The sequence below is a fragment of the Tachypleus tridentatus genome, chromosome 11, assembly GCF_004210375.1.
Source record: "Tachypleus tridentatus isolate NWPU-2018 chromosome 11, ASM421037v1, whole genome shotgun sequence".
NCBI classification, from domain to species: Eukaryota; Metazoa; Arthropoda; class Merostomata; order Xiphosura; family Limulidae; genus Tachypleus; species Tachypleus tridentatus.
The window spans coordinates 36,658,224-36,675,705 of record NC_134835.1 but is presented as its reverse complement, the minus strand read 5'-3'; positions in this window follow the sequence as shown (position 1 = coordinate 36,675,705).

Here is a 17,482-nt window from a genome sequence, read left to right as displayed (position 1 = left end):
AGGGAGCATAATGAAGGAACAACAGAACCTTCTTGTTTGTTTGTTTTTGCAGTCAGTTCTCTAGAAAATAAAATAAGAACAATTAGTTGTATCTGTTCATAAATTAAATTATGTTTCTGTTTTTTACCCACAGCAACAATACCATACTGGCACAGCGGTAAGCCTGCGGGCTTACAACACTGAATAACGGGTTTCGATGCCTTTAGTGGGCAGAACACATATAGCCCATTGTGTAGCTTTGTGCCTAACTGCAAACAACTACCATTAACAGTAAAAACGTAAGAAAATTACTACGAATTATTTTTTAAAATAAATTAATTTTGACTCGAAAAAAAGTTTCATCTTTAGATATTTTTAAGATATTATACGAGTCGCAAGTTCAAATCCCGATCGCACCAAACGTGCTCGCCCTTTCAGCCGTGGGGGCGTCATAATGTGACTGTCAATCTTACTATTCTTTAGGAAAAAAGTAGCCCAAGAGTTGGCGGTGGGTGGTGATGACTAGCTGCTTTCCCTCTAGTCTTACTCCATTAAATTAAGGATGGCTAGCGCAGATAGCCCTCGAGTAGCTTTGCGCGAAATTCAAAACAAACAAACAAACACGTTACTCCGACCAGTGTCTATATATTTCTTATTTTGTCTTCCTAATAATACAAAATAATATATGATACATTGCTGAATCTGAGCGTAAAGTAATTACTAGTCAAGGTTGTTGTTTTTTTTGCTAACGTCACATATAGCCAGCCAATAAACGTGCAGAAAACTAAACCATTTATTTCCGAAGTTGCAATACACTTGAATTGTTTATAAGTTGATAGATATTGCGTTAGCGATCATATAAACAAAAATAAGAAAATATAGTTAGGATGGAGCTACACCTTTCTCAACAATATGATTTCCTTGTATCACCTTAACCCTGAAAATAGTAAAACCTTTTTACGATAAAATACTCATATTAAATCTACATGCCCCCCCCGCTAGTTCAGCGGTAAGTCTATGGATTTATAACGTTAAAATCAGGGGTTTGATTCCCCTCGTTGGGCTTACCAGAAAACTCGATGTGGCTTTGCTATGAGAAAAACACACACACTCACATTAACTCTACGTAAAAAACTAATTTTCCCGCTAGTTTGTTTGTTTAGAATTAAACATAAAGTAAATAATGGGCTACCTGCGCTCTGCCCATCACGGGTATCGAAACCTTATTCTTTTAGCGGCGGGAGTTCGCAGACATGCCGCTGTTCCACTGGGAGTCAAGTAGTCATTTTGGTTACCGACTTTTTTACTATGCTAAGTACTGTACGTCAAGATTCTTTGCCTTCAGTGATAACGGCGAGTTTAAGTTACAGCGTGTGGTGACTGTTTGATACCACTATGTTACGAAGCACCTACTTAGCTAATTTGAATACATTCACAATATATACAAAATACAACCTGAAATGTCGATATGGCTTTCTACTTTTAAGTTAAGTATAAACAACACTTAACAGCAAGTCCTAAGGACTTGAAGCCACAGTATTCTGTATTTAAAGAAAAACTTTCTTGCAATATGGTTTGAGCCTACGAATCAAACGTGATAGATTACACTGACATATCCGATTATCAATGATAGATCATACTGACATATCCGATTATCAATGCAGTCATTTGGTAATCAATGAATCCTCTTCTTTTACACCCAAATTATACAGGCTGGGAAGCTCGCCTTATTTCTTAGTTATGTTTGTTCGCTTTTTTGTTTGTTTGTTTATTTTGAATTTCGCGCAAAGCTGTTCGAGGACTATCTGTGCTAGCCGTCCCTAATTTAGCAGTGTAAGACTAGAGGGAAGGCAGCTAGTCATCACCACCCATCATCAACTCTTGGGCTATTCGTTGGTAAAAGGGATTGACCGTCACATTTTAACGTCCCGACGGCTGAAAGGGCGAACATGTTTGGTGTGACGGGGATTCGAACCCGCGACCCACAGATTACGAGTTGATGCTGGGTCTCATTTGGATATAAACATACATATGAAAGTTTGTTCTTTGTTTTTTAATCTTCGACATTATAAACGTTGTAATTTAACAATAAATAAATTAAAGTGAGGTTCTCTCTTTACCAGAATGTTAAAAGAGTTAAAAGATGACATCGGAAGCCAAACATTCAAGATTCGAACACAAGTTCAACTGCGTATGCTTGTTTCAGATGATAGTACATTTTGTCTTTAATGAAGTTATCAAGTTAATAAGCTTACATTGGAACTAGTATATTCATCACTGAGATCACGAACATTCGTAAAGGCAGTTGAACTCAGAGTTCACTTCTTCACTTAATTCGCCATCAGTCGGAAGATGAATAGATAGTCAAGTAAACTGATTTGTTTTCTTCAAAAGTTTTATGTTAAACTGATTTCAGAAAATTTATCTCATAATGAATGAAAGATTACGCCTAGAGATGTAATATATACTCATGTATTAACAAACCTCTTGGAACAAAAAGTTACGGGCCTTCTCTCTCTCTGACTCCATGGCAATCAAGTACTAGAAACGTCTAATCTACCTCGAAACGTTTAAATGAATTTCACTTGCTGCTTCTCGAGATCCTACCATACGACATTACGACTCTGGCTCATTATAATACGAGTCAGATATCAGTACTAAAGTATCGAATAGACCAGGTTATTGTGGTCTTCGGTGTGACGTCGTCTTGTGTAATCGAACCTGACGCAGCAGTTCCTATAGTGAGGCCACATGACTTTCGTTTGCCATAAGACACCATTATCTAAGATGGGCATCACTCTATTGTATAAGAAAGTAATCTTAGTAAAGTAGCGTGCCTTACCAAACTCTGTGTCGTCTTACTGAAGTGTGCGAGATAAAGTTCGTTAGTTTTTAAGCGTTTTGAACAGAGAAAAGTTTCAGTAAGACACAGTTTGTCTTTTTCCTGTGAAAAAGTGGTCCAGAATTCTTTTCCGGACACATAATTGTAGCTGGTAGCAGCTGTTACCCACAAAAACGTTGTATAACAGCTGCAGTAGAGCATGTCTGTTATGTGAATAAATTAGAGAGAGAGGAAGCGGTGCTGCTTTGATGGGGGTTCAATGGAGGGATGGGGGTGGCTGAATTGGGAAATGGACTGTGAAACGGTCAGTGGATGCAGTGCGAGGACTTTGATGGTTAACAGCTTTACAGAATATATTTTAAACGATTTTGATGCAGCCGTGTATTATATACACATATACAACTGACGGTTAAAGCCGTATTTCAAAAACAAAAGCCATTTCATATGGTTTTTCGATTCAAACTGGATGTTGTTTATCTTCTAGATAAGATATGCTACATATATATCAAATGTGGAAATAAGCAATCATACTTGTGACGCTGAAACGTGTTTATTTACGTATATATGTGTATATATATATATATATTTCTACACACCACACACACACACGTATATATCCAAGAATTACATGTTTATTTCACATGTACAATTAATTAAATCGTTACGTGATTTTTGCTGTAGGTTTTTTTTTTCTTACCCCTTATTAAGCACAAAGCTACACAATGGGCTATCTATGTTCTGCTCGTCACGGGTATCGAAACACGGTTTCTAGCGGTATAAGCCACGCGCTGCAGGTTTTGATCGGCGTGAGTTCCATTATTAAGAAAAGTGAGGATATCTGTAAACTGTCTGTTCATTCGTCTACTGACGTCACCTGAAAGAAGGCAGAACGATAACGAGAAACGAACGCTAGTCGTTGTCGAATCGATACTGTAAAACTCTGTTAACTTTCAAGCTGTAGCAAACCTTTTAACATTTGTTTCGAACGAGTTCTCTATTTTCTTCCTATCAATCACGTGCGCGTTCTGGTGGTTCTTGCTTTTGATCGATCTATTTCCAACTTAGTAACCAACACAAACATCGTAAGTCTACAAAAAAAAAAACTTATTATAATGCTTCTTACTTTGGCCAGGTGGTTAAGGCGTTCGTCTCGCAATCTGAGGGTTGCAGGTTCGAATCCCCGTCACACCAAACATGTTCGACCCGTCCAGCCGTGGGGGTGTTATAATGTGACAGTCAATCACACTATTCGTTGGTAAAAGAGTAGCCCAAGAATTGGCGGCGGGTGGTGATGACTAGCTGCCTTCTCTTTAGTCTTACAATGCTAAATTAGGGACGGTTAGCGCAAATAGCCCTCGTGTAGCTTTGCACGCAGTTAAAAAAACAAACAATCTTAATGCTTACCATGAAGCATAAAAAAAAAAAATCATAGTAAGCATGGTTGAGTAGTAAACTTGTTGTTTAAAATACGCAGTACAGGATTTTAAAGTACACTTATTTGTTATTTTGTTAAGCACAATGGCCTATCCGTGCTGTGCTTACAAGCGATTTCAAAATTATGGTTTTCGCATTATAAGTTAGCAAAACGAATTGCTCAACATAGCTTAATGTCAAACCCTGAGGGAAATCACTTTTGTGGGAAGCGTTGAAATTATTCATTGACTAAATCGAGTGCATCTAATATTAAAACGCACTGTCTAAAAAGCATCGCCAAAGAAATAAAATAATTATAAACGGGATTGTAATTTGGAAATCGCAACGAACTTATAGTCCTACGGGTTTCACTCACTATTGCTGCTCTCGTCACACTAGTTGAGAACTCGTTCTTTGGAATGTTTCTTCTTTAGCAGTAAAATGTCAAATTGATATTCCTTTCACGTTTTTGGGTGATGATGAGAAACCCACTCGAAGTAAAAATGTATTCTCAAGATGGCTTGTATGGATAATAAATTTTAATTAAAATAAGTACAGAAGAACGTTTCGACCTTCTTAGGTCATCTTCAGGTTAACAAAGAGAGTTTGCGCAAACGCACATCATTTCCTAACGTTATATAAAAAGAAATCGTATTTTTCAATTGTCGTGATCTAAAATGATTAATGCTTGTTTGTTTTGGATTTCGCGTAAAGCCACACGAGGGCTATCTGCGCTAGCCGTCCTAATTTTGGAGTATAATACTAGAGGGAAGGAAGCTAGTCATCACCACCCACCGCCAACTCTTGGGCTACTCTTTTACCAACGAATAGTGGGATCGACTGTCACATTATAACGTCCCCACGGCTGAAAGGGCGAGCATATTTGGTGAGACAAGGATTCGAACCCGCGACATGATTAACGTATTAATCCTTTGTCTTAAGACATTATTTTGGAAAAGCTCTCTCAACACCTGTCATTATATTTTATTTTTTTTTTTTCAATTACCATACGAAATTATAAGATGTTTCATTGCAAAATATCAATAAAAAAAGTCAATGTGATGATGGAGACCAGTTGTGATGGCTTTTATAATCGCTTTTGTTTGTCTTTCAAAACAACAACAAAGATATCTAATATATAATAACTTTAAAAACTACAGTTGAAACACATCAAAATATATTTTTATTTATTTTCATTGTACTATTGAAGATTTTTTAAATAGTGTTTGACCGAAAGATAAGAATAGAAGCCGAAACAACGGATGGTTTTAATATTTGCCGAACGGAAGCATGATGAAGTGGCGCCATCTAGCGGGGAAATGTTCTCCTTTGTACAGTTACTATTGCAATACATTGATAACAGCAGTATAGGGGTTTCGTGGTAAATTCTGGATTTCAAACCTGCCAAGTTGTTTATAACAGCCACAGTCAATTTCTTAAATTGGATGGTATGTAATAGAGTTTTGCTGCGTAGCTATCTTCTCTTTATTCAATCGTTCGAAATTATGGACAGCGAAAAAACGCTTTAGTTTATTTACAACAACCACAACAACAGTATTGGTAAACGCTTTAATATCTTTACTATAACCACAAGAACAAAGCTGATGAACGATTTGACATCTTTACCATAACTGCAGCAACAACATTGGTTCATCATGTTTTGTAAAATATCGTTAAAGGTAAAGTTAACTAAATTTTTGTGTATTATTTTTTAAAGAGCATGTAATTTCCAGACAGGAAAAATTCACATGTTTTGGCAAAAAATTACGTAGTTTACATGAACTGATAGCTTGTTTTTCTTTCTTAACTTTGAAGGATCTAACGAATGTGATATATATTATCAATTTTTGGTTGCACTCTGGTATTAACAATTTTTTATACGTACTTTTAATTGGTATTGATAAGTTAGGATATGATCTTAAGCCTTTAATAAATTCGAAAACCCTTCTTCCTTGATTTAAGAAATACGAATATTTTAAATCAGGTTTTTTAACGGTTCACTAATTCGATAAGTATCACTTTATAGAGAGGGTCGAGAAAAAAAACTCGATTTCAAGTATTTTATAAACGGCTTGTCTGATTGCACAAATCTTTAACTTATAATGTAGAAGTTCAAACTGAATGAAAACGTGCAGTTGAAATAATTCACGTAATTATTACCTGATAATACTGTTACTAAAAATATTTCAGTTGACTAAGAAAACGTCTTATGATAATAATAATAATAATAATATGTCAAACAATGATTCATCAGTTGTGTGTCAAATTATCACCAGAAAGTTTCGCCATCTATTGACAAACTTTAGAAGGAGAACACATGTTTATAATTTTGCATTGGACCATATTATTCGTGTTCTGCTCTAGATTACTTTCACGTCTGAAGAAAGACGATATAAACACGACATAAAAAAAAACGTCCTGGATAAGTATATTATAAACTTGGTAAATCTAAAAACAGAGGATTAGGAAAGAGAAAGAAAACATATCAATACTCAGGAAAGCAAATCAGCTAAACTCGTAGATAAATAAATAGATTGATTGTATTCATACGGAAATAATAAAAAAATTACACCAGGAGACGTTAGTAAATGAGTTCATCACACTGTGTATAGAAAAGTAATAAGTCCTTTAAAAAAACAGCGATATTTTATTACTTGTATTATTTATCAGAAGTTTTTGTGTCTGTGTATCTGAGTTTCTGTCTTTTATCGTAAGTATAGAACTATAGGCAAAAACATTTTCTTTAATAGTGACTTAGGTTGGATTGTTTTTTGAATCTCACGCAAAGTCACACCAGGGATATCTGCGCTAGCCGTCCCTACTTTAGCAGTGTAAACCTAGAGAGAAGGTAGCTGGTCATCACCCCCACAGCCATCTCTTGGACTACTCTTTTACAAACGAATCGTGGAATTGACCGTCACTTTCTAACGCCCCCACGGCTGAAAGGGCGAACATGTTTGGTGCGACGGGGCTTCGAACCTGCAATCCTCAGATTACGAGTCGAGTGCCTTAACCACCTGGCCATGTCGGGCTGATGCCATAGGAAAATACTATGCTTTCTGTGTACGTGGTTTGTTTGTTTTTATTTGTGTAAAATACAAAAAAAAGATTGATTTTAGTACAAGCTGAAATTTAATTATTATTGTTCTTGTAAATATAATATAATCCGGCTTTTCCCAGTTTTTCAGCGTGTTCAAAGTGTGAGTCCAGGGGTTTATGGTTCGCGTCTCGTCACCATAAAAAAATCTCCGTTCTTTGGATAGATGTCAGATTTTACAATTTGCTCAGATAAGGGTAACCCAGAAGACTGCGATGGTTCTATTGGCTAGTCGGTTTGCATAAAATCGTTAAGAAATTAGAAAATTCATTCGACCGTTTAGTTAACCGTACCAATCACAAAATATTTTGTAGTCCGAGGGAATGGTAGCACAATATGCATATTAGCTATAAATAGCGCTTTAGATCAATGCTACCTGAAATTGTATCATAATATTACATTCAAATGGTGAATGATACTTCAGAAGTTTAACGTTACATTCAGGCTGGTTAACATTCGAGTAGAATTTGCACCAGTAATAAAATATTTGTATACCATTTGCATCATAACTAGCTGATTGATGAACTATCGATTTAAGATTTACATTATTGCGTCATTATATACTGTGGCTTTTACCGTGGCGTCATCTATTGTGAGATTACACAAATATTAAGTATTTGTGAGTACTTGTTTAATTATTTGACGACTTTATTTTTAAATTTATATATTCTGCTAGTTTTGATCTTGTCAAAAAAAAAAAACGTTGGATTAATTATGGTGCTAATAAATTCTATGTGATTTTAACGTTTTGCTTTTTTAAAAAGCACAATTTTTATTTTCACTTAAGGAGGGTCATATTTTCTTTATAGTACACATATATATACAATTTTCTAATCTCTAACAACTAAAATTTCTTATCTCCTGTACATTTTAACACACAATATAAAATATTTTGAATTGGTTATCCGTCAGTGTAAAATTTAACCGGCCTCTAGTAGAAGTTTGATATTTCTTTTATTAGATTCGATCATTAATTCAAATGTTTGAAGCTTTCTTGCTAAGTCTATTTAGCTATCGTAAAATATTTCAAAAATAAATTGATTTGTCTTTGTGAAGTATGTTTTTAATCAAAACCCATGGAAAAATCTCTATTATTCTATTTATTATTTTAACAATTTATATACTATTTTCTAACAAAGTTGCAATATTCGCTGGAAAATGTAGGTAAAATTAAACTTACAGTTTGACGATAGCATTTTCAGTCTACGATGCGAATACATTGATTCACCCTCAATATCAATTAGTTTAACACGACACCTTGATGAATGAGGACACCATATTTATACACTAAACTGGCTTTGTGTCAGAACACTCACATCGCAAGTTCGAATTCTGTCACAGAATGCGCTTGTTCTTTCAGCACGATGTTGTTATATGACGGTCAAGCTTACTATTTGTTGGTAAAGAGCAGCCTGAGAGTTGGCTGCCTGTCACTTGTATCACCTTAGTCTATTACTTATAAATTAGGGTTAGTTACTACAGGTGTCTCTCGGTAGTTATGTAGAAATTTAACAACCAATGTGCTAAGCTATTTCACTCGAGGTAAAACATGAATTATTATATAATCAAACTGTTGAAACCATTGTATGGGGGGGAGGGTGACCAATAAAAAAATTCTCTTACAGGCACATTAATAGTTTGTTTTAAATAGTTGAAGAATGTGACCACTTGGTTAGTTGATTAATCGTGGAATTTGAAGATTCATGGTTGGTTCTCACTACTGCAAAAATAAGTTCCGATTTTCGTAGTTGCTGTGACACAAGCGTTTTATTAATTTTATATTGTTTCTCAAACTATTGTAGGGAAGTAAGACGTTATTGCTCAATGTTTCACTTTAAATAGTACAACAAAAAACAACTTGAGTCTTAAAATAGTTTTTTTATTTGAAACTATTTGACTGGAATAAATGAAACAGTTGTGTTTGATTACGAAGTTCTTATGGTACTAGTACCTACTAATAATGTAAATAAATTACACGATAACTCTCACATTTGCGGCACTAAACATGATTAAACAAAAGAAGAAACGAAAGATTATTAAGTCGTTTTTATTGAATGTAAACAAAAGCTGTATCGTTATAACTATCACAGCCAGAACCATTACGTTCAGTATTAGGCATAGTTTAAACCGTATTGTCAAAATAACGTCTGGACATTTCTTTTTTATGAAATTGTCACTGTTTCAGTCGAGTATTATTCGTATGTGAAACCATTACACGACTGAGAACTGTACAGTCTAATTATTTTCTCAATAGCCCAGGTATAAACTGAAATAATATTATTTGCATATGTAATATATAGTTATCCCTAACTAGGGATAGATTTCTTTTCTTTTTTTTTTAGTTTTTTTTTAGTATAGAGCACATAGTTATGAATAAATGAAATTAGAGTGAAACATAAAAGATCTTACAAAGGTTTTGTGTTTGTCCAACGTTTCGGATTTACGCCTTTACGAGGAATTTAATCTTCCACAAGGATCTCTGACATTCAAAATATATATATAAAAAAACGTTGTATTCTAAAATTTAAACCACATATGAACTAACAGCATGTCACGTATAATCTTTCCGTTATTATAAATCTCGTGGCACATACTTGAACAATATTGTATCAGTATTATTTTCCTACTCTCTATCATAACTGTTTCACTGTGATTGGTCGATAGTGCATCAAGTGGCGCGAAATAACTTTAATTGTTGTCTTGACAAACTATCAACAAGTCGTCCCAGCGTTGGACGGTTGTCAAGGCACGTTGCTATGCGCGTATAAAGTCGCAACAGGAACCTTGCAGACAACAGTCGTTTGCAGCACAGTGAAAAACACTGGATTATTTAGGTTGAATTACAAATAACTTGTTCGATTCCATGAAACGAATGCGGAAGTATCCTGGGGCGTAAAATTTCAGTTACGCACAGATGAAAAGCTGCATAATCTCATAGCCGTAAAGGTTCGTTTTTGAATTTCGCGAAAAACTACACGCCCTCAGTTAGCAGTGTAAGACTAGAGGGAAGGCAGCTAGTCATCACCACCCACCGCCAACTCTTGGGCTGCTCTTTTACCAACGAATAGTGGGATTGATAGTAACATTATAACGCCCCACGACTGAAAGAGGGCCAGCCATAAAGGACAATAGGATGACTGAAACATAATAAATAAGGGGAAAAGTAGAACATTAACTAAAATCAATTTACAAAATATACAGTTAATTACTCGACTAATTTCGACGTGCCATGTACGTGATTTTTAAAAGTATACTGTTTGCTAGTGTTTTTAAAATTAATGTGTAGTTTAAAAAGTTGCTTATATTAATGTCATTTGTAGGTAGCACATAACTTGATTAAATAATGTGGTTCTAAAAATATAGCAGATCTACCAGTAATATGACAAGTATAATTATACTGTTGTTATTTCGTCAGTTTATAAAAGGTAATAATACCATAATAATTTTTACTTAAGGTATTAGTTATTTGTATTACAATAATTTTAATATGTATTTTAGGGTATATAACAAAAGCTTTGAAGTAATGGAAGTAGTTATATGCATGATATGTTCTGGTATGTGATTTAAAGCTTTAGAACATTCACTTATTTCGATTTTGTAAAACTGTGACGTTACAGGTTCCATTAGAACACATTGTCGTAACTTTTCTTGTTTTAAGTATAATCAAAAGGCCAAAAAATGGATAAACACTTGATATTTTGCTACACTTCAGATATGCATATATTCCGGAAATACTCGGTAATCTTCGGTTGGTTGCGTCATAGGAGTCAAATGTATAAGCCAGCTTTTGTGTGAGAACACGTAGTAAGCATTTTGATATATTAGTAAAATATGATATTTTTTGTGGCTTCTGGATACACTAACAGACGTGAAGACATGCAGGGATTTGTTTTTCTAATTTCGCAGAAGAACATCAAATACCGAAATATTTATTTTTCCTATTTGAATTCACAACGTGACGAATTTAGTATTATATATTTAATTTAATATATTTGTTTCAGTTTAATATATATTTAGAAATGCACGTAGCTAATACTGTTAAATCTATATTACGAAGTTACCGTCTATTTACTAAAGCTGTAGAAGATTCTCTAGTATGAAAATCAACGATGTACTATGTGTGTATATAAACAGTAGTGATTGCCAGAAAACCCCACCTCAGTGGCACAGCGGCATGTCTGCTGACTCACACCTCTAAAAACTGGGTTTTGATACCTGTTGTGGGCAGAACACAGATAGCCCATTAAAAACATTTTTCTTCATCTCAAAAAATCTCCGAAATATATTCCTAGTGCTTGCTTTTAATAAAACTTTATATTTTATCCGTTATTTTTTCTGTACTAACTCTATACTACAATGTTGGTTAATTTGACTGACCTCGTAACCACAAAAAAAATCGAAAATATCTCTGCAATTTCCAAAATTTCACAGAAGAATGTGCCAGTGCAAGAAAATTTCATTTCATTTCAACAAGAATTTAGTGAGTTTTCTTTTTTATTGTTATTATTGCATCTGCTTCCATCTTTTTTACGTTTGAAAACTGAGTAGTTCATTACTAAAATTGAGTTTCAGATGCATCATGCATGGTTATTTTTTTGTCTCTGATCTCCCAATCTCTCATGCATATATATATATAGCTTCATGTTTCCTGTAGCAGGGAGGCCAGTCCTGTCTTGCAAGGGACAATTGCTGAATCTTATTCCTGTTAAAAACATCCTTCTAAGGATAGTTGTTGAACATAGAAATTTAATTCACTTAGGAAAAAAAACCAACAAAAACTTTAAACAAAAACCGAAACACCATCAACTAATTTTACTATAGAACGCTCCTAGATAAATATTCACAGCTAGTCTGATGAATAAATCAATATTATATCTTTTCTCATGGCTCAAATTGCTTTTCTGTCCAAGTCTGAGGATTAATCTTAAAAGCACATGAAGTGATAATAGAATCGTTTTGTTTTGTCGCATATGTTTCAGTTTAAGAACATTACCTGCTATTAGTGAAGTATGTTTGTTTTCTGTCAACTGGAAAAAAATACACATTCGTTACTTTTCGAATTACCTTTATATTTATACTGAGAGTCATTAAAACGAAGTAACGTAAATACAGTTAAACAATTTTAATACGCTAGGTTAAACATAAGTTGTGAATGCACATATCATGAAATCATCATGTCTTTGCTCTACACAATATTCAAGTTTGATTAGAAACTGCACACAAACAGTTCAATCAGGATTTCAACGTCCAGAACACTAATAACAGGTATGCTCTCCATTTGCCACCAGAAGAGCCTGGATCCTGCGTGGCATGGATGTCATCAGATTGTCAATCTGCCAATGGGGAATGATGTCCCACTCAGCCAGAAGTGCTGCACGTAGTTCAGCGAGAGAGCTGGGGGCAGGATCCCGATGACGGATGCGCTGATCCAAAATGTTCCAGAGATGCTTAATGGGATTCATATCGGGCGAATAGGGAGGCCAGTCCAGGACATTCACATTGTGATTCATATCGGGCGAATATGGGGGCCAGTCCAGAACATTCACATTGTGATTCATATCGGGCGAATATGGAGGCCAGTCCAGAACATTCACATTGTTCTGTGGGATTCATATCAGGTGAATATGGAGGCCAGTCCAGAACATTCACATTGTTATGTGGGATTCATATCAGGTAAATATGGAGGCCAGTCCAGAACATTCACATTGTTCTCATTCAAACAATTTGTACACACCCTTGCAGTATGTGGACACGCATGGTCGTGCATGAAGGTGAACCCCAAAGTGTCCGCGACCCTGGCTGGTGTCATCCATGTCATTAGCATCCCGACCCCCTGATCTCTGCTTTCTTGCGTCAGCCGTTGCATCTTTCTTTGTGGTGAAATTAAACTTTTTAAAATCTGGCATTTTATAGGCTAGAGGAACAGTCTGTACCACATACAAAAATTTTTCCACACTCTAATATTATGTACAACAGCAATGGATGACTAAGTTTCGACCGGTTTAACCTGTTCGGTGCCGTAGACGAGATAACTCGTCCGAGCTGATCGGTAACACAGTACCACGGACGAGTTAATGTACACATTTCTTCATTTTGTGTACTACTATAAGTTTAGAGAAAAAATAGTATTTGTTGCTTATTTCCTTTGTTTTAAAAATTACTCAATTTTGCTGGAAATAAAACCGGCATAGGGGCGTGTGACTCGTAATCTGAGGGTCGCGGGTTCGCATCTCCGTCGCGCCAAAGATGCTCGCCCTTTCAGCCGTGGGGGCGTTATAATGTGACGGTCAATCCCACTATTCGTTGGCAAAAGAGTAGCCCAAGAGTTGGCGGTGGATGGTGATGACTAGCTGCCTTCCCTCTAGTCTTACACTACTAAATTAGGGACGGCTAGCACAGATAGGCCTCGAGTAGCTTTGTGCGAAATTCAAAGAAACAAACAAACAAACCCAGCATAGGAGCTGCCGTAGCAGCTGAAATACTTGGCAGTCAACAAGTTAAATATTGATCACGCTGATTAAAATGATCCGAATTACTGAACTGTATGATCCGAACTACTGGACTGTATGATCCGAACTACTGAACTGTATGATCCGAATTACTGAACTGTATGATCCGAACTACTGAACTGTATGATCCGAACTACTGAACTGTATGATCCGAACAACTGAACTGTATGATCCGAACTACTGAACTGTATGATCCGAATTACTGAACTGTATGGTCCAAACTACTATGATACGAACTACTGAACTGTATGATCCGAACTACTGAACTGTTTTCAGAGAATACTCTTGATTAAAATCCAGGCCTGTTTGCACCGTTATTGCTCAACCTGTACCAAATAACTCATTTTATTACTTGTTGCGTTTTTAATGCCACTCAGTATATATAACAGTTTTGGAATCTAAAGACTCGAAGATTTCCTGTCACTACTAGAAAGTTAGAAAACCCCACATGAAAACTTGAATGCGTTTGGTGTTGGCTTGGGAAAGTCATAGGCTCACAAAATCTGCACATGCCGGAAACTGTAACGACTAATTCAACCAATTCAGATGTAAAATGGTGCATAAAAGAACAATAAGTTGGAGGAAATTAGCTCTGCTGTTTATGTTTATTTCATTATTATGCATTTAAATTACATAAACTTTACAGATATTGAATAACATAGATACTTAAGATACGCAACAGGTCAACTGAGATGCATCTTATAAGTTTTACGTGATTTGAAAGATTATGTAGAAATGTAATAATTTTTTATTATGTCCCGACCAATAGGATTGTTTCGTGTTGTTTCTTGAGGTTTTGGTTAGTGTTTTTTTTAATTATTTGGTTAAATAAAATGAAAAAAAAATCGATTAGTTTGGTGCTACACTGCTCTTGACAAAGAAAATAGAACCTATGCCACTTCCATGAAAACGTATCGTCTTTTACTCCATCACTGGACTGGCTTGGATGCTTTGTTTAATGGAATATATAAGTACAGTGTTCTTGTTTATTTCCATCACCGCGTAACAGTGGCGGCTTTAAGATTTTCCATTCGTTTTTCTTCTCACCGTTTGTCCTTCACTGTCCCACTTGGTCGTAGATAAAAGTATCATGAAGCGCACGTTCAGTCTGTGGCTCAATATTACACTATGTATATTTACTCAAGTTTCAGTACTAATGTATTCTGTGTCAGATGGATTCATAAAAACGTTGTTGTTGTTTTATTTACCTGAGAATCAAAAACAAGAAACAACAAACACAATCTAAAGATCATTTATACTAATGTGAAAGTTTTCAAGTTGGTGGGAAAGAGGTTTAACATTTTCCAGCTAAAATAATACAATAAATTTTCATTTTTGGTTTGTTTTTTTTTTAATTTTGCACAAAGCTACTCGAGGGCTATCTGTGCTAGCCGTCCCTAATTTAGCAATGTAAGACCAGAGGGAAGGCAGCTAGTCATCACCACCCACCGCCAACTCTTGGGCTACTCTTTTACCAACGAATAGTGGGATTGACCGTCACATTATACGCCCTTACGACTGGGAGGGCGAGCATGTTTAGCGCGACGCGGGCGCAAACCCGCGACCCTCGGATTACTAGTCGCATGCCTTTTCATTTTTGGAAAACAATTAATAGACAGTATTATGTGCATGGAACTTGTGTATAGGTCAGTATCAAAACAGTAAAGAGCCAAGTGATCCACTTCGTGCTGAGAAGGGACCGGCATGGCCAGGTGGTTAAGGCACTCGACTCGTAATCTGAGGGTCGCGGGTTCGAATACCCGTCCCACTAAACACGCTCGCCCTTTCAGTCGTGGAGGCGTTATAATGTTACGGTCAATCCCACTCTTCGCTGGTAAAAGAGTAGCCCAAGAGTTGACGGCGGGTGATAATGACTTGCTGCCTTCCCTCTAGTCTTACACTACTAAATTAGACATGGCTAGCACAGATAGCCCTCGTGTAGCTTTGCGTGAAAGTCAAAACAAACCAATCGTGCTGAGAAAGGGTAAATGATACATAAACTTTGTTTAAAATGTTCAAATAGAATGGGATAAACCAAAGCATGTTAATAAGAATGTTAACTTTACTTGGGTCACAATTTACAAAACTGTACAAATAAGTGTAAGCCAAAGAAACTCTAAAACAATAACGTATAAAAATAACTATGATTTTCTTTCATATTTTGTTATTGTTTTCTTCAACCTGTTGAACAGATATTGTACATTTGTAATGTACGGAACTGAACGTATGATATTGTTTTCTTCTGAGTGTTGTGTTAATTCGAAAAATAACAGTGCTACATCAGTTTTTCATGTCTATATTTTTATAGAAATAAGGATACAAATGTGGTTCAAAACGCAAATTATTTTAAATTCTAGAGTTAGCCCAGATTTTTGCTTCTATAATTAAAGTTTATGAAGAATTTGACACTAATTTAACATTTGTTATACCACATTAATGATATCTGTTATATCACATCCTTGATATGTGTTATACTTCATCTATGATATTTGTTATACCACATCCATGATATTTGTTATATCACATCCTTGATATGTGTTATACTTCATCTATGATATTTGTTATACCACATCCATGATATTTGTTATATCACATCCTTGATATGTGTTATACTTCATCTATGATATTTGTTATACCACATCCATGATATTTGTTATATCACATCCTTGATATGTGTTATACTTCATCTATGATATTTGTTATACCACATCCATGATATTTGTTATATCACATCCTTGATATGTGTTATACTTCATCTATGATATTTGTTATACCACATCCATGATATTTGTTATACTTCATCTATGATATTACAATGGAGGGAAACTACTGCTATCCTTAAAATAAAAACACAAATTTTTAATTTAGTTGAAATCTGAAGTCACTGTGATTTTTGCAGTAATTTGGAGGAACTTTTTCTCACTTAGAAGCATATAACAGGAACGTGTTTTAATCCTAATGAAACATAAATACCCTAATTAATGTCTAATTATCTGGGCATAAGAAATATATTAATAATATTATTAGGAAATTAAAGAATAAATAAACCCCATTAAGAGTCAAATGACAAACAATAAGTTATAAGTATAATAAAATGGTTTTATTTTTGAGGAACCTAAGGCATGTTTGAAAAAATATTGGTCTGTCTTCTTCTTTGTGTTGTAGGTTCCCCTCAAAATAAAACCGCTTCAATGTTTATACGCTCTATGCCTTTCAAATGAATAAAAACTTCAACTCTAAGGTTTTCTTAGTACTTATGTTCTTTGATCATAATGGAACTGTACTTAAAACACCTCGTTAATATATTTGTTGTTATTGCCATCGACAGAAAAAGCAAAGTACGGTTTGATATACTGACGAAAATTCGAAAGTTTGCTTGTTTGTTTTCGTATAATCGCAAATAGCCACGCACGTGCTATCTGTATTTGCTGTTCTTAATTTTGGACTATTTGTTTGTAACTAAGCGCAAAGCTCTGCAATGGGCTGTCTGTGCTCTCTTTGCTCACCACGGTTATGGAAACCCGATTTCTAGCTTAGTAAATCCGCAGATATATCGCCATGTCACTAGTGGGCATTTTGAATTGATAGACATGACTGCTATATGTGGCTGGTATTTTATCGATATAACTATTAATTTAGATT